This window comes from Cetorhinus maximus, chromosome 13 (assembly GCF_964194155.1).
Source record: "Cetorhinus maximus chromosome 13, sCetMax3.hap1.1, whole genome shotgun sequence".
Classification (NCBI taxonomy): domain Eukaryota; kingdom Metazoa; phylum Chordata; class Chondrichthyes; order Lamniformes; family Cetorhinidae; genus Cetorhinus; species Cetorhinus maximus.
Genome location: NC_135891.1, coordinates 14,460,767 through 14,485,093, shown reverse-complemented (window position 1 = coordinate 14,485,093; position 24,327 = coordinate 14,460,767). Strand labels below are relative to the sequence as shown.

At 47.5% G+C, this 24,327-nt stretch overlaps 1 long non-coding RNA gene across 1 annotated transcript; it reads right to left on the bottom strand.

Moving 5' to 3' along the window:
* Positions 1–12,710: 12,710 nt before the first annotated feature.
* LOC144689144 (uncharacterized) lies at positions 12,711–13,143 on the bottom strand. The gene is made up of 2 exons (XR_013578568.1): positions 12,974–13,143; positions 12,711–12,853 (listed from the first exon to the last, which is right to left on the bottom strand). It is a non-coding gene; the product is annotated as an uncharacterized LOC144689144 (long non-coding RNA).
* Positions 13,144–24,327: the final 11,184 nt, after the last annotated feature.

The window sequence follows — 24,327 nt, the reverse complement described above, 5'->3', positions numbered from 1 at the left end:
AGCCAAAAGTGTAAATTGGTTAAAGGTATTTCCCTAAATGTGGAGCCGGGGGAGGAGCAGAAGTGCTCCTGTCAAACCAACATGAGAAGATTGGGCCACAGCCGGCCGCCACTGGGTCCACTCGCCCACCTTCCTTGATCGCAGCAAGCAACAATAACAACTTATATTTATTTAGTGCCTTTAGCATGATGAGACATTCCAAGGCGCTTCACAGGAGCATTATAAAACAAGGGTCAGAATTTTACATTCCCCGCCTCCCTCCAACCACACCCCCAACCCCTCCCCCACTACCTGCAGCGCCCACCTCCCCCACAACCCTAGTGGGTTCTGAGGCGGGGTGGAGTGTAAAATTGCAGGGACAGGAATCCCCTCAGGTTCCCGCCCACCCCAACCTTGCAGCGACTTTACGGTGGAGCGGGCAGGGCTCCAGGCGGGAAGCCCGTCCTTGTCCCAGTTAAGTCCCTTAAGTGCCCACTTAATGGCCACTTAAGAGTCTTTTCCCACCCAGCCTCAATTTTTAGGCTAGCTGGCGGGCAGGTGACAGCTCCCAGGGCAAGGGGAGGATTCTGGAATTAAACTGAGTTCAATCTCAGCTGGGAAGGGGGAGTGATGGGGGAGGGGCGCCTCCATCAGACTCTGGGCTCCCTCTCCTCAGGGCCCAGTGACCTCTGGCCCTCCCTCCCACAGCCCCCCTGCCTATCCCCTGAGACCCCAATCGCCACACTTTGCGATCCCCCCCCCTCAGACGTTGCCTACCCTGCCAGCCCTGGGACCCCTGCTACTTGCCTGTACTCCAGTTCCCAGGACTTATTGCCAGGCAACTCCTTGCAGTGCCTTTTCCGGCCACTGCAGTGCTGTGCCTGGAGTCACTGGGGAGCTGCTGACCAATCTGATTGGCCGGCAGCTCTCCCAAGGCGGGTCTTCCACCCAAGTGAAGGTTGGCCTTATGCCAATCAATGCTAAAAATTCAGGCCAATGTATAAGGAGATATTCAGTCAGATGACCAAAAACTTGGTCAAAGAGGTAGGTTTTAGAAGCGTCTTAAAGGAAGAAACCAAGTTAGAGAGGTGGAGATGGAGGTGGGAATGGGGGGAGGAATCCCAAATCTTGGGGCCTGGGTAACTGAAGGTACGGCCACAAATGGTGGAACAATCACAAACTCCTACTGATTACTGCCACCACCCTTCCAATCAATGCTATCCGCCTTCCAGATTGCTCTCACTCCCAATCATCACCATCTCATGATCACTCCCTCCTTCCAATTGCCCCACTTCACGATCACTCCCTTCCTGATCACTGCCTTCCCCAATAACTCCACTCTCCTGATCTCCTTTAAGGATAAAGGCCACCTCAGTGAAGATGCAATGCAGCAATCTTCTCTGGCGAGCTGAGTGGAGATTTATGTCAGGTATCCACAGCATGCCAGTTCAATGACAATGAGGCCCAAGGCCCAATAATTTGTGTGCCTTGAGCCAGCATAGGTCCTGGCTCTTAGGCCATGGCCAGGATATTTCAGGTGGCGGGGTTTCCCATCCCGCCATCCGAAGAGTCTATGGGGGACACATCCCCGCTGACACTGCTTGCCCTGCAGCCATTTCACACTCAAATGAGTGTTAGTTGGCAGCAGGCAGAACTCCCGCCCCTCACTCGGGAGGAAGCCCCCCCTTACAGAGCTGCTGGCCAATCAGATTGGCCAGCAGCTCTCCAGTCCCTGAAGCGACAGGAGCTGCAGTGGACTGAAGTGGAAACTCATGAAGTCGATGGAGCCTAAGTCCTGGGAGTGGACAGAGAGGTTAGTTTTCGGAGTCACAGGGAGTAAAGGAGAGGGAAGGCACGTGAGGTTAAATAGTGGAGGATTGGAGCGTTGGGGCAAGGGACGAGGAACGGGTGGAGGGAGGTCCATTGGCCCCTGGACTTTAAGGGGGGGGGATGCCTGAAGTTAGAAGGGGGCTTTTGATGGAGGTGCCCCCACCCCCACCCCCAACCCCCACCCCCACCCTTCCTGTCTGCGGCCTAAGCCCGATACATTTTCCGGTTTCCCCCACACTCGGGAAATCCTCCTGCCAACCTAAAAATTGAGGCTGGGGGGTGGGGGAAAAGGCCCTTAAGTGGTCAATAATTGGCCACTTAAGGGCTTCAATTGGGGCAAAGGCGGGCAGCCTGTCCGAAGCCTCACCCACCCCAACGTAAAACAGAGTGGGTGGAAACCCAACGGGAAGCCCTCTCCTCCTATTTCACGCTCCCTCCCTCCATCCTCTGCCTAAACACCCACTGGCGGGGGAGAATGAAGTTCAGGCCCATGTCTTGGGAACCTCCCTGAACTTTGCTACAAATACATGACTTTTTGTTTTTTTTTGATTAAGTCCCTTATAAAGCTTATTATGTTAAAAATGTTTTAATATATTAAGTTGTTTATAAAACCTCATGATCTCAGATTAACCAACTACAGTAAACTGGCTAGTCTGCTTATGTAAAGTTTGTCATCAACCATTTCTTCGTTATTAAGAATTTTGACCTCAGGGTAAAATACATTCTCTTCATATAGATGTTTATTCTGGCAACTGAATGTACACGTTTAGCCTTTCAAAGCATAAATTATGATGGATTACGACATGATAATTGTTCCAAAACGGATGAGATAAAATGATTTTATCTGAAGGGCCACTATCCAATTTGGATAAAGAAACCTCAAAGATTTGGCTACTGCATTGTCAGCAATGACACTCAGGTGCATTGTTAAAGGGAACTCTGCAGTTTCTAAAGGATATATATACTCTGACTGCCATTGACAGTGGTGTCCTGTCGGCAAGATGAGGAGAGAACCAAATCCTTCTGTTCTTTATCAGCATCAAGTTGTCTTCTATCTATTATTACTGCTGCTCTTTTAAACCAAAATGCATTTTCTTACTGACATTGTGCTCAATCTCGCACTTTTTAGCCCATTCCCCCATCTTACCAATATCCTGTTACAATTGCATCGGGGAACTGCAAACCAAAATAACCGAACTTACCAAATGTCCCCCAAATGAAGAAATTACCAACAAGATTTCACTTTTTGTGATTTTTACTTTAACATGAATAAGAATCAACATAAATTAAAATGAATTAACAGGCAAATTACAGTTGGTGCAAACTATAAATTACACATGGAATAGCTGATACAACAAAGCTTACTTCACAAGATTACAGGCATTCGATTCACTCCCCACACAAATGCAGCACCATGTGCAACTCACAGTCTTTCCAACTCAGTCTCCAGTACATTGGGTCTCTCGCTTTTCTCACTCAATGGATTTGGTTCTCGAGTCACCTGCAACAGTAGCTCCAGTCCATCTGAGTGGGCGGAGATGGTTGTCACCCAAATATCACACTCCTGCAGAACCTCCTTAGCTAGGCTCACAACAGTCTGGATGGAACGTATTCTGTGGAGACCTCTTTAGCTGAGTCCTTTAATATACCTTGTTAAATGGTCTAGTCAGCTCTAGCAAAACTGAAGCATAGCAGTAGAATTGTCCAATTCACAATTTCTGCTCTAACCCTGTCTTCAGCTTTCTGTTCCTTTTAACTGTATTACACACAGAGCTCCTTGTAAATGTTCCTTCCCTGTTCTTTCACTGCAGCAGCATCGCTGGGAAGGCAGTTGTCAGAGTCATTCTGATGAGCTTCTTTTGACTAGCCAACAGAATATATCTGGAGGCACAATCTGGCTTCAGAGCAGGCAGATCCACAGTATACATGGGGCAGAATTTTGCCCTTGACGGGCGGGCTCGGTGGGGGCGGTCGGGAAGCCGACTGCCACCCGCAATCAGCACCGCACCGTGATTTTACGCTGGCGGGCCAATTAAGTTCCGCCCAGCGTGAAATGCTAGTGGAAGCGCTGAGCGCTGCCCGTGTGGGGCGGGGTGAGGAGGGCGAGCGGGCCGAGCATAAACTTCGCACATGCGTGCAAGTGAGCGCTTCATAATCTCCCTGAGGCACAGAGCTGCCTTAGGGAGATGAAGTGTTGTTAAAAAAAAAATGTAATAAAACATGTCCCATCAAGTGACTCTGTCACATGAGCAGCGACATGTTATTAATTCAATTGTAAAACTTTTATTTTATTTTCATTTGCTTTTGGAAACCTCATCCTGACCATACTATCGTGCAACTGTGCATTGACGTCAGCACGCTCGGCCGACGTTAACACGCGTTATTTCATGCTCAAGCGGGTTGGGCGCGTGCCCACCCACCGAGCGAAAATTTCTGTTCATGATCTTCTCCAGGCATCAACTTCAAGAGATGTACAGAGAGCAGCAAACACCCTCTACCTTCATTTTGTGGATCTCACTGTCGAAAATCGCATGTCCTCCCAAGCTTTATAGAGTTACACATTCCTTCCATGATAACATAAATGGTTCAATGGCTTCATCAATGACAGCTTTGAGATCAAGAATGGGGTGAAACAGGGATGCGTCTTAGCCCCTACTCTGTTTTGTATCTTTTTCTCTGTCCTCTTGACCTATGCTTTCCCTGTACAGATGGAAGGAGTTGACCTCTACATGCATCAAATGGGAAACTCCCCAACCTATCAAGACCGAAAGCCAAGACAGAAGTGCAGCCTGGCCTGATCAGAGAACATCTGTATGCTGAAGATGCTGTGGTAGTTGTTTAGATGGAAGACTAGCTCCAAAGGCTCATGGATCGTATATCCCATGCCTGTGTCATGTTCTTCCTCGCCATCAGTGTCAAGGAAACTGTAGTTATGGGATGGTATGTTGTGTCTCTGCCTGTGATCACACTGAACAACACACCACTGGAAGCAGGCAGCAAATCCTGTTACTTTGGATCTTGACGAAGAGCTCAGCACACACATTGGAAATGCAGCCTTTAAATTTGGCTGACTAAAACAAATCGGGCATGAGAGACAACAAACTGACTTGCAAGGCCAAGATGTTTATCTACAAGGCCTGCATCCTCAGCACATTGCTGTATGGCAACAAAGCCTGGACAACTTACACCTACTAAGAAAAAAGGCTCAATAACTTCACCAGCGTCTACGATTCATCCTCAGCATCACAGGAAAAGACAAAGTCACAAACGAAACATTCCTTTCTGAGGCAAACAGGCCAAGCATGCTAGTGCTAATCAAGCAAAGAGGGCTTCGCTGGCTTGAGCGTGTGCACAGGATGAAAGATGACTGCATCCCCAAGGATAAGTTCTATGGATAGGTAGTCTGTGCCAAGAGATCAGCAGGGTACCCGAAGCTCCGACTAATGGGCTTACCTGTTGAATTGAATTTAAAATCCTCAATCTTATTTGCAGATCTTTCTATGGCTTTGCCCCTCCCTTCCTTTGCAAGCCTCTTCGATCCCTGTTTCCAAGTGTGTGCCAACTCAGGCTGCCGGTACATCTAATCTCGCCTAAGTCTTGAGGCTGAATTCCCATCATCGCTCACAGATGGAAGGACGCCAATCAATTGCAGTGTTCAATGAACACTAGTGCGCTGAACCAGGGAGATTCTAATGCTTCATGAACAAGCTGAACTTAAAGTTGGGAGAAAAGATTGGCGGAAGGCTGTTCCCATTTGTGGCTCCTCAAGGAGCATAAAATTCCTCCCAGGAATGCTGCATTCAGAGCAGCTTCTTATTGCCGCTAACATGCATGCTGCTCCATCTGTTTATAACCCTTTCATTTTATGCTCAAACACTGAGGTCTCTACATGTATGCTATATTTTTTTTATTCATTCATTCTAGACTTTGTAACTTCAGCCCTAATTTCAACCCACCTCCCATTTGCTTGCTCAGGCTGAACTAACAATGCACAACCTTGGATTGGCCCGAAACTGAACTTCAATCCCCATAAGTGATCTATTTCTACTCTCATTTAACTCATCTTCCTTCACCTACTCACAGACTCCAATTTATCCAGAGCTCCACCACCCTTACCCCATGTTAAGTAAGTCCTTTTCACCGATCGCCCTTGTCTTTGCGTACCTCTGTTGGCTCCCTATATCCTAGCACATTGACTCCAAAATCCAATTTTGTAAATCCTTCCAGGACTTGCTTCTGCCTATCTCTGCAACTTCTCACTCAGTCACTGTTCTTCTCTCTTCCATCTACCACACCATTCGCATCAGAACCTATCATCACTCCATACTCTGGAATGTTCTTCTTCAAACCCTTTATCTTGCTGCATTTCTTCCCACTTTGAAAAGTCCTATACCTCTTTTATTTTTCCACCACCTCCCATAATCATGCTCCTCACTTCCCAAATTGTCTGATTTTCCCTCCTAACTATCAATGTAAAGCACCTGGGCCATTTCATCATGTTCATGTAGAGCTTTGATGAGACCATGCCTGGAGTACTGTGCACAGTTCTGTCACTTTGCCCAAATAAAGATATTCTTGCCTTAGATGAGGTACAACAAAAGTTCGCTGGACTGAATCTTGGATGAGAGAGCTGTACTATGAGAAGAGATTGAGTCGAATGGGCCTGTGTTCTCTGGAATTTAGGAGACTGAGATGAGTTCTAATTGAAATGTATAAAATTCTTAAGGGGCTTGACAAGGCAGATGCTCAAAGGTTGTTTCTCCTGGCCGGAGAGCCTAGGAGTGGGGGCACAGTCTCAGAATAAGGATCCCCCATTTAGGACTGAGATGAGGGGGAATTTCTTCATTCAAAGGGTTGTGAACCTTTGAAATTCTCGACCCAGAGGGCTGTAGATAGTCAGTTGTTGAGTATATTCAAGACTGAGGCAAATAGATTTTTGGGATTAACGGAATTGAGGAATAAGGGGATGGGGGGGAGGAGAATTTTTGTAGAAGTTCAACCGTGATCCACCCCTGATGAAGCAGGCTCCAGGGGCCATATGGTCCACTCCTGTTTCTTATATTCTAAAGTTATTGTTATTAGTTGCACACCCACGTCTGTATTTTTATTATAACAAGTGACTGTCTGAGGTATTATCCTTTGGTTGAAATGTTAAGCCAAGGGTGGGATTTTCCGGCCCCGCCCCCTGCCTGGATTGTCCGGTCCCGCTGAAAGCCAATGGACTTTTGGCTGAGCCTCGGACTCTCCCGCCATGATGGGGCCGGAAAACCCCGGCCTAAGGCATCGTCTGCAATCTCAGATGGATGTACAGGATCCCAAGAGGAATTTTGAAGAAGAGCAGAGAAGTTCTCCCTGGAGTCCTGGCCAACATTTATCCCCCCATCCTACACCTAAAAGTAAATGAGCTGGTCATTATAACAGCATGGGGCCTTGCTGTGCACAAACATTAACTGCCAGCTTGACTATGTCGCTATGCATAAAAATACGTTATTGGCTTTGAAGGACTTTGGGACATCCTGAGAACATGAAAGATGCAATACTAATGCAAGTCTTCCTTCTTTCGTTAGTATTCAGTAGATGATTGAACTATGAAAACCTGTATTTTTTTATTCATTAACAGAGGGGCAATTTGTTACCAATTTTATATGCTTTCTAATTATATCTATTATCACTTAACAGGCGAGGAGGAACATGTTGAGTGTATACATTACAATTGTAACAAGGCAGTGCCACAGGATCAAAGTGCACTTCTAAAATTCTCTTATCGTACGGAAAGGTGTTTCAAAGGTCTCTGTTCTCAGCTTTCCTTTTCACTTGTAACTACCAGAAACTGTTTTCCTAAAGTATTAACATAAACAGCATGGGTTTGTTTTGACTTGTTCTGTTTTTCCAGCACAAGGTGTATCTATTGACTCAGTAATTTAAGACATCTGTTCTCTATATTGTGTAAAACAGAACTTGGATTAGTGGTTGCACAAAGCTTTGGTTTCTTTGAAATGCTATGCTCTGATGAGGACTTCAATTTAATGTTTCTTTGTGGTAATTTACTCTTTTAACCTCCAAATTATTGGATAAGATTATAAGTGGAGCTTGAAGCTCAAGATTTCTGACTGTATTCCAGGACTTCACTCCCACTGACATAGTCCATGTACGGATACACATTGACTCATAAGGCTCTGTGATTTCTCTTCCAAATTCCTCCCCCCCCCTATTCTAAAGGTGCTGGCTCTTGCTGCTGAATGTTAACCTGATGCTGGGTCCTTTCCAGTAGCCTGCCTAAATCTAATTTTTAAAATTAGTTTACCCTGTCAGCCTCAGAGCTCTGCCCAACACAGTTCTTATTAGATGGTCGCACTTGGGCCAGGGTTTTACGACCCCCGCTGCGGTGTGTCTCCCCCCCAGAGGATGCGGCGAGCCATTTAAATCTCCATTCAGTTCGGCAGGACCGTAATATCCCGCCGGGCGGGATGGGTTGTAAAATCTTGGCCTTGCATTTTGCAACAGAGGCATTGGGATCCTGATATCCTCCTTGAAAATAGTAATCAACAGAGGGAATGCTGACACATTTTTGCCTTCCCTAGCCAATTAAAATACAATTGGAATAAAGTCAAAGAGACTACAAGTTGCTGGGGTAATTAAGTGTGGAGAAAAAAATAATCCTCAGAAGGTAAGCAGCACACAGCTTCTTGCCAATAACAGGTAAACAGTTAAAAGATTTCAACTTTATCGCAGTACCAGTAAGGAGTGATGCTTAAAATGGGCATGGGGCAGAGATAGGTCTATAAACCTGATCCACCGACCAATATTTCAGTCAAACATGGCTCCTACCTGGATGCACGGGGCCAGGAATTCCTGCCATTTTCACGGGGGCGGGAATGGGTCCGGGTCGGTACTTTCGCATGCGCGTTTCGCGGAGGTAGCTGCTCATACAAACCAGCAGCCGCCTCCATTCATGTCTAATTTTGGTGAGCCAGGCTTGTGAAACACAATGTGCATAGGTTAGACCTGGTAGGAGCAGGTCTGCAATTTGTGAAGTCCTTTGGAGAGGCGGGATACTCTTTTGCTGAGGTAGGGTACCTCTTTGGATATGGTCCCGGGCCACCTTTGGGAGAGCTTAGGTGCCCTTTGGGGGAGGTCATGTGCTCTTTGGGGAGATCACGTGCCCCTTGGGATTGTTAAAAATAGACATAAATGTGGGTAAAAAATACATAAACTCATTAACAGCCAAACTCATTGGAACCCCGTCAAGAGTTTCAAAATGGACTGACAAAGGCAACTGTCAAAAGTGTTAAATTGAACTATCAAAGGCAACAATCCTGCTCTTTAAATCTTTGAAAAAATTGCCTTGAGTGTATAAAAACAAATTATTGCTTGGTATTGCACTCTATCTGTTGACATAAGCCTGAGGGTTACCATTACTGGATTAGTGCTGCATGACTGGGTTTGCATCCTTCCATTATCACAGTAGGATGCCTTCCATTTCACAGTTTGATAGACAGCTCCAAGTAGTTACAGTCTCTTTGAAGAGGGGCTATGAATTCCAATTATTGTTTTTAAAAGGGGTTACACAGTTGAATAAGATGTTTGTTTTTAAAAGGATGTAGTTGAAGGAATGTAAATGTAGCAAACGGGTTTTTATGAATGAGAGTGTTTTTTAAATAAAGTGGACAATAGACATTTGGAACTTTATTTTATCTCAACATGGGTCCTGAGATCGGTGCATGCTGGATACCAGGTGAGATAGCATAGTAGGTATAAGAGTAAAGGGTGAGGGGGCATAGGTTGGGCATGACTTGGCAGTAAGTTGGCACATGGGTCTAGAAAGGGCCATGAGGTGGGTAGCGATGCACAGGCTGGCATGGAGGGTATGAGAGGCCATGTGGGATGGTGGAGGAACATTGATTGGCATGAGGGTCCATGGGGATTAGAGGTATGAGGCGCATGGGTAGGCATTGATGGGGCATGGGGACTGTGCGTAGGTTGTGGGTGTGAGGGCTGGAGGCCTGTTTTTTTATTGCGTTGCTCTTTTTAAAATCTTGGAAACAGTGCCAGGGCACAGAGGTAGACCTTCCGCCCAGCCCGCCTCCCCATCCAGCAGCCTCCGCACTCATTCCAGGGGCTGCTGGCCTGACTCCCAGAGAACCCCGCCACCCGAGAACGAAAATCCCAACTTCCAGGGCACTTTCTCCCGGTGGGGTTTGCGGATACGCGAAACGTCCCGACTCTGCGCTCCTGAGCCAGATCCAAAAACCCAGGCCCGTCTTTTTCATTTGCATAATTCTGACACACCTCAGATGACCAAGGAAATGGAACAAGGATATTCAGAACTTTCTCCCCTTGAAAAATAAAGCATTTTTGTGTTTTTAATGCTACATTTATGGATAAAATAAGGATATTGAAAATACAATCTGACAATATGATGTTTTACTATGATGCATTGTGGCTTTAATTTCCTCTTGAAAAGGCTGTGGTTTATGCCTGTTGCTGAACACGTCCCATAGTAAATATACACACATTCATTTTTTCCATGAACATTTACAGATTTTTTGCAGTTAACTCTGATTTTGAAATCCATATTAAACAAAATGTCAGATCTGCAGTAGATTAATGATGACTCCATTCATAATGTCCTGTTATTTTTCCAACTTCATTTCATGAAAGCAAAATCTTCTGGTTCTGTGACTCACCTACTTTCCCTGCGCTTTAGAAACGGCAAAATTGCTTCCTCCGCACATTTTAATCTCTCCTTTTCCTGAGCCTCGTGTGTGATGTTAGGATGCAGTTCCAGAAGGGGTGGCATCTGTCCAGCACTTCAGTCATACATAATATAAAACAAAAAATGCTGGAAAAACTCAGCAGGTCTGGCAGCATCTGTGGAGAGGGAGACAGAGTTAATGTTTCGCGTCTGTAAGATTCTTCTCCAGAGCTAAAGAGAGGTACCACACACAAGTGGGCATTCTTTATTGCGGAGTGAAGTTGCTTGGCTTTTCTCCATGGGGGAGGGGATTTTCAGCTCAGTGAGCGGGCGCGTGCCTGACACGCGCGAGTGTGAAATAGCGCGCGATGATGTCGGGCGAGCGTCCTGATGTCATTGAGCACTCGCGCGATATTTCGGTCGGCGGACGCGGGGGAGTGTGCCCGCCAACAATTAAGAGGGCTGTTAAGCTACTAATAAATTAACTAAAGTGAATTTTTCCCTGCCTGCCCAACCTTATGGTTGAGTTTTGAGGATACCTCACCCATGGACGGGATGAGTTTTCCGATATTAATTAAAAATAAAATTAAAAATGTTTAAATCTCACTGTTAACATGTCCCTGCTCATGTGACAGAGTCATGTTTACGTTCTTTTTTAAAAACTTTATTTTTAATGTGAACAATCTTCAGCTCCCTGAGGCAGCTCTCTGCCTTCAGTGTGCTTTCTGTGAGTGCACCCGTGCGCATGTGCTGACTTCCGCACTTACCCTCCTCCTCCTCCACCCAGGCAGTGCTGAGCGCTCAGTCAATTCAACGCTGACCAGGTGTTATACCCACTGTACAAATCAGTAATGTGACAAACCGTACAATTATTCACTGAGTCATCAGTAAGACCACCGCAAAATGGATGTTAACTGTAATTAAATACCTTGACAATCCTAACCCCAGCAATTTTTCTTTGAAGAAAGCCTCTCTCCTCTCCCCCCACCACCACCCCCAGGGCCCAGCATCAACAACCCATGCAGCATTTCCATTTAATGATATTTCTATTTCCCATCACACTTTCAGAACTCCTACTATTGAACTGAGTCATATGAATGGGCCAGTTTAGTTCCGCAGATACGTCCACTGCTGGTGATCAATATCTGGCCTTATAACTGTCATCAGATTGAGTGGTACTCAGCACATACACACAAGGAGAAGACTTTCAACTCTTCTTTGCACCAGTTTCAACCCTCTAAGAATGAATAAATAAGAATGAATCCTTCGTTTTCACTGGATTCAACCGCACACATTCATGTGAGGCCAGTGCTGCTGTCATTATGACAAAAGGTGAAGGAGAAGAGAGAACATTCCACTCTGCTGTGTATGCAGTGAGAGTTAGCAGAGCAGGTCACAAAACCTAATCTTGTATCTTTCAAAAAATACATGTCTAAAAGTGCAGGGGATGCATATTTTAATGCTCAATGGAAATGTAACTGTTCAGGCACCTCACCCCATCACGCCTTCTCTCAGTGACCCTAGAAAATACTTGGCTGGCCCTCTGTAGAACCTTTCATAGATGACTGTTTCACTGCATTCTTGGAGTCAATAAGCAGAGAGTCAGGCTATGATGTGAGGTGTACATGTATAATGAATTGGGGCGTGCGGTGGTTACATGCTGCAAATCAATATCTTAAATAAAAATGTTAAAATGCAGTTGGTGATGATACATTGCTTCTGCGTAAAAGACTACAAAGAAAAGACATTGCTCACATTTTAGCCTGACTTCTCTGCGAAAACGTAATAGATTTCACTTCTAATGTATTTTGTGTTAGACTAATGGTCTCACTATTACTTTAACACCCAGTGTGTCGGAGTTGGCATGCATGCGTGATCAAGCTCCAGGTTCTAACTTTCTAATCAATCTAACCTCTTTTCCCCAGTCATTTACTTTCTGCATGCATTAAATGGACTGCCAAACAGTGATCCACTTATAAACTGACATATTTAAAATTACTTGTGGCTAAAAGTGCTCCATTAAAAATAGGAGAAGCAGAACAATAAATAATTCATTGAGGGGAAAAAAGAAGGACCATTTCTCAGAATGGGATTAAAAGTTGGAAGAGCTGGTACATTGAATCACTGTACAGCACATCCTTGATTAAAAATGAACATTCGCTGAGAGAACCTGTTTTTTTCATAATCACGAGGCAGGCAAACAAAATGAAAGAATGCATTTATACTTAATTAAACTGACAAGCACTCTGAACAAAAGAGAGCAGAACCCCCTACAGGAAGGTTGTCTGCACACACTGGGACTGAAAGTAGGAAGTTTCATTTTCTTCTGTCTCCACGTTGGGATGGTAACTGTAACAGAGACAGGAGGGAAATTATATCATGGTGCATTCACTTGCACTCGGCTAATTAATGCATATTTTTTTGTGAAAAATAGCCCTGTCAAAACTTATATTACTAAATCTCAGTTACCTGACAATAGTAGTTCTCCAGTGGGACAAGTGGTGCATCTCCAAAAATGGAATGTGTAGTAAAAACCTAATAAAGTTTGTGTCATGAGCTTCCAATCTCTCAAATCTCCTACTGAGCGACCCCTGATCCCAATTTATCAAACAAACCAAGGGAAGCAGAGAATCTGATGATGTCGTACCACGGTCTTGCAGTAAAGAAATGTAGCGACAACTGTTTGTGGAAAAGAAACCACAGGAAATGAAGAAACAAGGCCCAGAGGCTAGGCTTTAGTAGAAAAGGGTAGCTGAAACTCCTTTTAATGTCTGTACTCCAGTAGGCTGCTTGCTCGATGGGCTGTATCTTTGACATGTTTCTTAGGTTTTGATCAGCAAGCCGTCAACACTTCAAAGATAAAAAACAAAAATAAATAAAGGCGTATTTTTTAAGTACCCCCTGAAGAGCTCTGAGGTAAGCTCTAAAACACTGATTGGTTCTAAAACACTTACATATCCCATCTCTCTTCCGCACGACATGGCCTCCCATACTGGACACTACTCATGTTTGGATTACATCAATCCCGCCACTGTGCTTTTTATTGATCCCCCAGAATGAGCACCAAAGGCATAGAAGTGACTCTTTAAATGCGTTTTTGTCTAACAGTGGAATGTAACACAAACGCATTATGCATTCATCCACTTTTATAAGTGACGGTCATATCCAACCTATGATTGAAGGACTTGATAGGGCAGATAGAGAGAAACAATTTCCTTTGTCAGTGGCTCAGAGCGAGGGGGACATAATCTTAAAGTTAGAGCTAGGTCATTCAGCACTGATGTCAGAAAGCCCATCTTTACACAAAAGACAGTGGAAGCCTGGGATGTTCGTCTGCAAGAAAGCTGTTGAGGCCGGGGGCCAAGTGAAATTTTCAAAGCTGAAAGTGATAAATTTTTGTTTGGAAAGGGTATTAAAGGATAGGGGGCCAAGTTGGGTATGTAATACAGATCAACAATGGTCTGATCGAACAGTAGCTCAAGAGGCTAATAGCCTTTTCCTGTTCCCATGTTCCTGTGGTTGGATTTTCACCAAATTTTTAAAAATATGAAAAGAAAGCAATCACTGGAAAGCCAAAGACAAAGACAAAAAAATGGGTAGACAATTCAAGTATAGAATTTCCAATTGAATCACTGTATTTATCATCAGCACTTCATCTCACTCCCAAATTTGGATTCTTTTAGGTCAAGGTGCTGCATATAGTGGCGATGGAGCAGATAATTTATTTCTGTAATTATATAATATTTATTCACCACTGCACTAACATTGGGAGGTTGTGATTATATAACTTAATTTTTGAGGAGAGGAGTGTTAATTTTTTGTACTCAATGTAACAAAGTTCTAGAGCAGGGAATAGGTTTCTACCTAGGTTTATCTTTTGCTCCTGAGACAGAAAGGTGTGGTTTAGGCAGATGTACTGTATTGCTTTTAAGTTCCATCTTTTAAATAAAATAAAGCAAGTCCCTGTCCATCTCTTGCAGTGGTACAGGTTATGTGATGAAGAATAGTGGTGCCTTGACCAACATTCCCCCCTCAATACGCATCACCATAGGCAAATTAACTGATTATCTCATTTACTGTTTGTGAGACCTTGAAGTACATGGAGGTAATTTTGCCTTTGGGTGATAACGTTAAATGGGCAATAATGGATCAATCACCCATTACACATCTTCTTGATCTTCATTCCCATTGACTTCAAGGTAGGTGAATATTGGGAAACATCTATAACATCGGCCGATCTGATATCGTCCAATTTACACTGTCCAAAATTCCAATTATCTCCCTCAAACCTTTATTTACCTATGTTTTACAACAGTAATTGCCCTTCAAAAACAAAATTCACTGTTCGTGAAGCACTTTACGTTGATCTGAGGATATTCCAAAATGCTGTATAAAATTAAGCCCCCTATTCTTTCTCAATGCCAGTTTTAAGCCCTCAGGTGTAACAGAGCCAGGTACGTTTTGAAGGTCCACAATGCTAGGGTCAAATGGCCCCCTTCAAAGCCATAAAAACTACAAGTGGGGAGAATTTTCACAGGAATTCTCCTGCACAACAGCTCTGATGTTGGAGGAATAGCTGTGAAAACCTTGGAAAAACAGTGTAAAGATGAATAAACCCTGTGAACGTGAATCCTATCTCTCCAGGGCTGAAAGGAGAATCTCCACAGAAATTCACCATGTATATTCCTAGATGAAAAGGAGTGGCTACGGAACATGCTTTCTGTTCAGTGGTAAAGACATTGAATTTTACCTTAAAAAAAAACTGCTGCCAGAGCTGTGCTGGTGGCTTCAGCAATGCAGAGGACCTGTCTCCTTCCTGGAGCAGCATTAATCATATCAATGCAGGGGTCATAATTTTGGATCGAGTGACTTGGAGCTGCCCAACCTCAGGAAAAAAAACGCTTTAGTATTCTCATCACATTTCTCCCTGTGCCAGCTACCTTGCTTAAACATATATTGTCATTTCCTAAATTGACCTTATACACAAAGGAATGAGCAACAGTGAGTTCAGTGGCTGTTTTATTTTAATATGAAATATTTATAGAAGGGAAAATGGAAAGCTCTCTTGATAGCTCAGAAACTATCCAGTGAAAAGCTTGAGCCATACCAAAAAGTAGAAAGCACTTGCATTTAAATTGTATCTTATTGGGTTCCTTAGAAATCCCTCAGAGCACTTCACCCATAATGAGTCACTTTGAAATGTAGTGACTGTTATTATGGCTAACATGACAACCATTTTGCACACAGTAAGTTCCCACAAACAATAAGATGAATGACAGTTCAATTTCTTTATGGTGGTGTTGGTTGAGGGATGATCATTATCCAGGACACTGGGACAAATTCCAGCTCTGCTTTGAACAGTTCCACGGGATCTTTAGCTGCCAGCTGAATCACTTGAAGGGCCTTTCATTCAAAATTCAGCGCCCCTGGTGATGCAACAATTCCTAATTTCTTTGTTAGAATTTCAGCTTGGAAACCTGGGCCCAGATTTTCACCCTGACAGAGAGCCCCTCCATTATGGTGAAAATGGCAGATGAGCCCAGAAATCTTGGCCAGAATTTTCCGGCTGACGTGCGGGTGGCGGAGCCCGCACGTCAGCGCTTAAAATGTCGCGCGAGCGTCCCGACGTCAGCGCGCGGCATCGCGATATTTCGGTCGGCGGGCGCGCTCGCCATTGATTGGAGGCCTCGTTAAGGCCCTTAACTTGCCAATTGTCCTGGGTTTTGAGGGCCCCGTGCGAACTTCGGCTCGGCGCACGGGCCCAACGGGCAGGCGGGTAGGAGATTTTTTAAGAAAACTCATGCAATGTCGGGATATGTGGACTCGGAGGGGCTGTTCATGTTATACACAAAGTTTTATTTGCTGAAGGTGTTTAAAAGTTGCCTGTGTTTATTGTTCGCAGTTCTCATCGATTTCCAAGAGCTTCTTGTGTACTTTGAAACCAGTCTGCAGACAGTAATCTTTCTCAGGCCTGCAGCTTTCCAGAGGCCTTCATTTAGCCTGGGTATGGGTTCTGACATCTCCACTGGAGGCAGCTCCCCTGTGGAGGAAGGGAGGGATAGAATAAGGAGGAGGCCAGGAGTGGACAATCAGCCTCCAGGGGAGCCACCTTTGGGAGGTCAGGTGCTGGCACAAGGGGCGCAGGGCCAAGAGGTTGTCCAGGGTGGAAGGGGCCGCAGAAGACGCCACGATCCTGCTGCCAGGGTATACAGGCGGTGAAGCAGCTACCTCAATATGACTGAGGTGCAGTGCCGAAGGAGGCTCCGACTCTCAAGGGAGACAGTCACTATATCTGTCAGATGATTGGCCCTGAGATCTCTCCTAACTCTGTGGGTGGACACCTCATGCCAGTGGCTCTGAAGCTCACAGTTGCCCTCAGCTTCTATGCCTCTGGCTCCTTCCAGGGCTCGGTGAGTGATCTTTGCGGTGTCTCTCAATCAGCTATACACACTTGTGTCAAGCAGGTTACAGACGCTCTGTTCAGACGGGTATTGACCTTCATCCACTTCCGCTGCGACCAGGCAAGTCAGACACAGCGAGCCAGAGGCTTCGCGGCCATTGCTGGCTTCCCCCGTGTCCAGGGTGCAATAGACTGTACACATGTGGCCATCAAGGCGCCAGCAGGTGAGCCCTCGTCAACAGGAAGGGCTTCCACTCCATGAACGTGCAGATAGTGTGTGACCACAGGATGCAGATTCTGCAAGTCTGTGCAAGGTACCCAGGCAACTCCCACGACGTCTGTATCCTCAGACACTCCCAGGTGCCGGGGCTCTTCAGTGCTCCAGCCCAGCTTGATGGATGGCTGTTGGGTGACAAGGGCTATCCCCTCAGAAGGTGGCTTATGACGCCTCTCCACCATCCAAGAACAGAAGCTGAGCAGCGCTACAATAGGATCCACGGCACCGCAAGGGCTGTGGTGGAGAGAGCCATCGGTCTTCTCAAGATGCACTTTCGTTGCCTGGACCGCTCAGGGGATGCACTCCAGTAGCCCCCAGATCACGTCTCTGTGATAGTGGTAGCATGCTGTGCTCTGCACAATCTTGCGCTGGAAAGGGGGGATGCAGTTGACGATGAAGACCTTGACGCAGTGGATGAGGCTGCACATGATGAATCCAGCAGTGGCTCAGAGGATGAGGAAGCACAGGGCGATGATGAGGGGCAGCACGCCGACCCGCTATTACACCAAGGAGGCAGGGACACCCGGGACAATTTAATCCAAAGAACTTTCAGCTGGCTCCACACACATGGATCAGCAGGAGCAGCATTGCCTGGCGCTTCCACACGTGGCACTTAGGTGCTACATCTTCCACCTCATTAGCTGCAACTAAGGGCTTAGTACAGAAACATCAATGTCCACTCAAACACTCATGATAAATATGTGAAAAAGAAAAATGCACCACAAACAAAAAAGCCTCAGCCATGGTAACAAAGGTGGACGTTATTCTGTCCAAAAGAAAAGCAAACAACACTCCATTGCCATAAGAAAAATTTGGGTCCCTAATCTAAGGCCAACACAAAATCACCAGTGACATACCCGTGGAGTGCCTAACGTGCCTTATGTTTTCGTTTGCGGGTGCTACGTCTAGGTGCCTCCCCATCGCGTATCCCAATCATAAAATGTTCCATTTGATTGAAGCCCCTCTCTATGAGAGTCACCAATCCCTCATTGTGCCCATCACTGACACTTTGCCTGGACTCCTCCATCACAGACAGCAACTGAACCATTCCCTCATGCAACCCTGCCAGATGCAAACACACTTCCTGCCGCCTTTCCTACAGCTGCTGCATTGGGGACAACTCCAGAGGCACATCATCAGTGCCGGACTCAGCATGTGCCTCGTCTCCTGCAGCCCTCCGGCTGCTGGCACCATCGGCACTCTCTACCCCTATCATCTCCTCCGGCGATTGTGATGTCCCCTCTCCACCATGACCCGGGACACTAGCCGACGGTAAAGTCCCCACTGAGGTGTGTGTGTCTGCGCTGGTGCCTGGCTGGCTGAAATGATGTGCCACAAGTTGCACATGTTGCACATGTTGGCCCTCAGGTGTGGAGGGGGTGCTCTGGTGTCTTTGGACGCAGCCATGTGGTGGTGATGCTGAAATTAACAACAAGGACAGTGCATCAGTTAGCGTTCAGTCAGTTAAACCTTTCATCCCTTTCCCCCCCAGCCTCATAAGTCGCTCACCCTTCAAGACCCTAAGGAGATGAACATTGGTGAGGTGGGAAAGAGTCAAGAGGAGCCCCAACCATTAAACGCGCATACAGACAGGCTGGTCAGATGGCCTCAGGATTGCCACATGGCATATTCTGTACCATTGGAGTGGGGAGAGTGCAGAGGTATCTGACCTGGATGCATTCTGACCTGGAAAGTTGCAGGGCTGAGGAAACATTGCAAACACTTGCGACATTTGCCGTGGAGCACAGCAGATTGACAGGTCACATTATTGACCTTCATACCCTTAGGCGGGACATAGACCGGGTGGGCGAAAGGCAACATTTCCCCTTGGCTCAGGGATGAGTAACGTGGTGGCATTTATTTAAGTTGAGTGCCACGAGGTTCACAGCTGAGGTGCTGAGGACCTTTCGTACAGAGTAATGTGGGGCGCACTGGCTGAAAGGGTTCCAACCCTCCTAAGATGCAATAAGTCTTTGACTGTGCAGCAGCGATCCAGTGGCATGTTAGACCATGGGGATAGTGGTCACAAATGGGATAAGGTGAGTTTGGAAGGTGGTGGAGACGCGAATCCTCGAGGGGATGAGGGTCCTTTGTGTATGACCCACACGTCTGAGTGTCTCAGTCTGTGAATGAGCAGTGTTGCTGCATTAATGATTGCAGCAACCATCAGTGGTTTGGATGGTGGGGAGACAGAGTGGATGGGACTGTGGACCTCAAATACCTGGCCGCTGGACCCCAGCCTCACCGCCCCCGGCCGCCCTGGCCTCCTGCCTCCTCCCCAGCTCCATGGCCCGCTCCTTAAAGGTGGTGAGGCGCTGGAGCAGGGCGTGCCCACCACCAGTCCTCTGGCGCTCCCGGGCATTATGGTGGCTTTTTGCCTGCAGAACAGAGAAGAGAATTTATTGGGGCTGATCGCTCATGTACTCTGCACACGCACGCCGCACCCCAAACACAGTGACTCATCTGAGGCCTCCAGCGGCTCCTGTCCACATGACTGGTGATCAGTCCCCAGAAGATAGTACGGCTGGTCCCAACCCCCTCCCCCAAAGGACACCTAGGACACATTCAGCATCCATCACTTTGAATAGCACACGGGTCTTAGCGCCCATGGCAAGGGGGCGCAACTAGGTGCGGCGCCGATGCCAGCAGATGCCACTTGGGCAAAACACCTTGAGGAACCCCTTGCACCATCTCATCACCATCAATATGACATGTGTTGGAGTTCTGAGTATGTGTCTAGCTACCTCCCCTGCAGGTTGCCCCCAGACTACTCAAATGCCACAAACACCAACTGGGGGGAGCTGGGGGGAGAACCCATCTTCTCATCAACCACTAAGGCTGATGTAAGCATGGTCACTATCTGTTTACCCACCCAGCATGCGCCAGATGCCCAATGTAGTAACAACAGCAAGACATGGTGGGGGGGTCAAAGGCTAAGGCTGCCTTCTGGGTCAAATGGCCACGGCCGACATGGTACCCACTCGTCCAGAGCACAGCAAATCATTGAATCTTTTTCTGCACTGGGTGCCAGTGCACCGCACATCATCATGGGCACTGACAGCGTCACCCACCTCCTCCCACGCCTGGCTGGTGACATGGGGGGCCCTCCTCCTCCCATCCTCCGGATACAGCAGGTGCCGACGGTTAGACACCTCTTGCAGGAGGACAGCAAGGCAGGCATCTGAGAACCGAGGGGCACAGTGGCCCCCCCGCTGGCCTCTCCTGCAGCCTGCCCCCCTCTTCCTGCTCCTGCTCCTGTCCTCTGAGAGTAGCCTCTCTCTCTCTCTTCGAGTGGCCATGGTGCACTGCCTCAGCGAGGCTGCCTGGCCACTCTTTATACAGACTGCCTGTTCCCCATTGGAACCAGCGGTCTGAGCACGCCCGCCTCTGTGACGATTTTCCCGTTCTACACGGGAGTCGCTTACCCACTGGGCGTGCCTTAATTGGCCCGCCCGCGCAAAATGGTGGCGCGGCCCGTTTCTCCAGTGGCAATCGGCCGCCCGCCCGCCATCGAGTCCGTCGGACGGGACGGAAAATTCTGCCCCTTAAGTCCTGCCTCCGAACATGGCACTTCCTATTTTTGCATGGGCGGGACTGGGTTGGGCCGGGGTTTGCACATGTGCGGTTTAGGGAGACATTCAAACAGCCAGCTGCCTCCACTGAAGTGGGATTGTTGTTGCCAGGTGGGTGAAAGCCAGAGTGTGCAGGTTATAACAGGTAAAAGGAGCTTTGAACTTGGTGGCTTCATTTGGATTGCCAGGATACCCCTTTGGAGAGTTAATGCACCCCTTTGCCCTGGGACACCTTTGGGAGAGGTACGGCACCCTTTGGGAGTGTTAAAAGTAAACATGATTGTGTGTAAAACATGCATAAACTCATTGGGCTGAATTTTGCCCCCGTTGGGGGGGGATGTTGATGGGTGGGTGTGTGTGGGCGCGCTTCCGATCAGCACCCCCAATCGGGGGCGCGGCGCCATTTTACGCAGGCGGGCCAATTAAGGATGTGATGTCCGCAGGGAAACGCTATGTGCTCCCTGTGCAGAGGGGGGTGGATTCCTAAAATCGAGAGTGCGCTCTTTCACGTATGCGCACGAAAGAGTGCACTCATCTCCCTGAGGCCAAGTGCAGCCTCTGGGAGATCTGCTGTAAATGTGAAAAAGCTCAAAATAGAAAAATAAAATTTTCCTAACATGTCCCCTCATGTGACAATGTCACATGAGTTGGGACATGTTCATAATTTCCAAAAAAACTTTATTAGAATTTTTAAAACCCTACATGAAACCTCATCCCGCCGGTGGATGAGGTTTCTTGTTTTTTCTAGTTCCCGCCGGGGCTCCTGGCCTGCCCGTCGACCTTAAGGTTGGACGGGCAGGTCCACCAATTACTTTAATTGCTCTGTCAATGGCCTCAATTGGCCATTGACAGATCGGTGGGCGCACAGCTGATTTTGCTGCCCCCCCACCTTCCTGAAAATTTAAATGGGGCGCGGTGACGTCGGGAGTTCCGCCCCACACCCCGCTCGCCGACGGTAAAATCCAGCCCATTGGAACTGGCAAAGTTGTCAAAGAATGCTAGGTGAGTTGGCATGGAGAGGGTAAAGGGAAGGGATGGCGGGTGGGGGCATGCATTGGAATGAGTTGACACTAATTTGGCATAGGGGCTATAAAAGGCCATGGGGATGTGGGGACATAGGGGTATGAAGGATCATAGGATTGGGTAGGAAGGAATGGGGTGGCATTGAGGGTCTGAGGGACCATGGGGGATGCGTAGAGGGGCATAGGTTGGCATGGGTGTGGGTGGGGGACATGGGGTGGCATAGGGTTGGCATGGAGGCAGCATGGGGAGTTTGTGTGGGGAGAGGGCTGGAGGCTGGTTCTTTGCTTCAATGATTTGTCGATTTAATTTAACAAAGTGCCAAAACACAGGGGAGGGCCTTCTGCCCAACCGGCCTTCATACCCGGCAGCCTCAGCGCTTGTTCCGGGGACGGTGGGTCAAACCTTTAATCCAGCCTACATCCCGCTAAACGAAAATCAGAACTGTGGGTGGCCACTTTTAAAGGTTGGGTTCACAGAGCCGGGAATTCTCTCGGTGACAATCTGGGACCGACAACCTTTTCACCCAGAGGCAAGGATGTAAGTGACTGAGCCTGGTGGGCAGATAATTGTGGGGACGGGTCACAGGTTCAAGCTACATTCTGGGCTGAATTAACTATTCCCAGTGGCACATTTGGTTCAGCGTCTCTGAGTTAGGGAGATGAAACACAGCCAGAGGGATCCTTTCCAGAAATCCTTCTGTATGGGTTTTGGGTGAAGATAGGACTGCGCCCAGCTGTTGTTCTGCAAATACATTGAAAGATACTGTAGCATAAGTGTTTAATCCTACTGGACTAATGACCTGGAGGCATGAGTTCAAATCTTATCATGGCAGCCGGAGAATTTGAGTTGAATTAAATAAGTATGGGATGAAAAGCTAATATCAGTAACAGTGACAATGAAACTACTGGATTGTCATAAAAACCCATCTGCTTCACTAATATCCTTTAAGGATGGAAATCTGCGGTTCTTATCCAGTCTGACCTATATGTGACTCCAGATTATCTGCGGTTGACTCTTCACTGCCTAGCAGTTGTTTCGACAAGGTGACTTAACACCGCCTTCTCGAGGGCATTTAGGGATGGGTAATAAATGTTGGCCACATGCTACGAATGAATGAAAACACATGCGCCTTAAAAGTGAACATTGGCAGACTGTGTGCAGCATCACACCCAAACATTACACTGACATCACACAGCATCCATAAATGCATACTTTTAAAGACAGGCCATTAAACAACGATCAAAAACAGAAACTAAAGCTCCTTTTGTTTGTGCTTGACCCAAGTCTCACTCCCCTCCTGCAGTCAGCTAGCTCAATACCGATCAAGGATTGAACCTCAGGCCTTCATGGTCTGTGTAGCTTGCTACCATACTGAGGGGTGCATTTACACATCAGGTTCTTTGGAGTGCTTTCCGTTCATTTCTATTGGCAGAATTTTACGTTCCCCTGCCGGTGGGTTTGTAGGTCGGAGGGGTTGAGCTTCCTGTTGGGTCTCCACCTCCCCCAACCTCTCCGTAATTTTATGCTTGGATGGCCAGGGGCAAATTCCCTCCCAGCCTCAATTTTCAGGCTGGCGGGAGGAGTTCTGGGGCAGGGGAGAAGCCCGAAAATAAACTGGGTTCAGGCTTCGGGCGGGATGGTGAGGGACTGCTGAGGGACTGCATCAGCAGCCCCCTTTTAACATCGGTTGCTGTACCCACCCCTCCCTCCCATAAGGTCCAGTCACCGCAGGTCCTCACTACACGTCAGGCTCTCCACCGACACGCCAATCCCACTCTGTCCACCTCCCCCAGGCCTGACCTACCCTCCCCGCTCTAAGGCCCCCCAAAACTTTACCTGGTCCTGGACTCCTGGGACTTAGGCTGTGTGATCCACTTGCATTTCCAGTCCTGTCCACTGCAGCTTCTGGCACTGCAGGGACTAGAGAGCTGTCAGCCAATCAGATTGGCTGGCGACTCCCTGAGGCGGGACTTCCTCCCGAGCCGTGGGCCGGGGGTGGGGTAGAAGCCCAGCCTCCAGCCAATGAATGCTCGTTGGAGTGTTAAATGGGTGCGGGGCAGGCAGTATCCCCGCCAACTCCTTGGATGACAGGAAGGGAAACCACACCATCCTAAGAATCCTGGCCTATGATTCTATGGGCAGAATTTAGCCCTTGGCTGGCGGGCGGGCTCCACCGGCTCGGTGGCGGGCAGGCAGCCGACCCCCACTGCTGAAACGGGGCCTGCCACCATTTTGAGTGGGCGGGCCAATTAAGGCCCACCCAACGGCCTGCCCGACAGGAAGTGCTATGCGCTTCCTGTGCAGGTGAGGGGAATCCCCAGCTGTCAAAGTTCACGAAAGAGCGCACTGTTCCCTGAGGCAAAGTCCTGTCTCAGGGAGTTTACTTGCAGGTAAGAAAAATCAAAAAATAGAGAAATATTAAAATTATTAACATGCCCCCCTCATGTGACAATGTCATACGAGATGGGACATGTTAAGAAGAAACACGAGTTTATTAAATTTTTTAAAAACGGACATGAAACTTCATCCTGCCAGTGGGTCTTTAACAAGG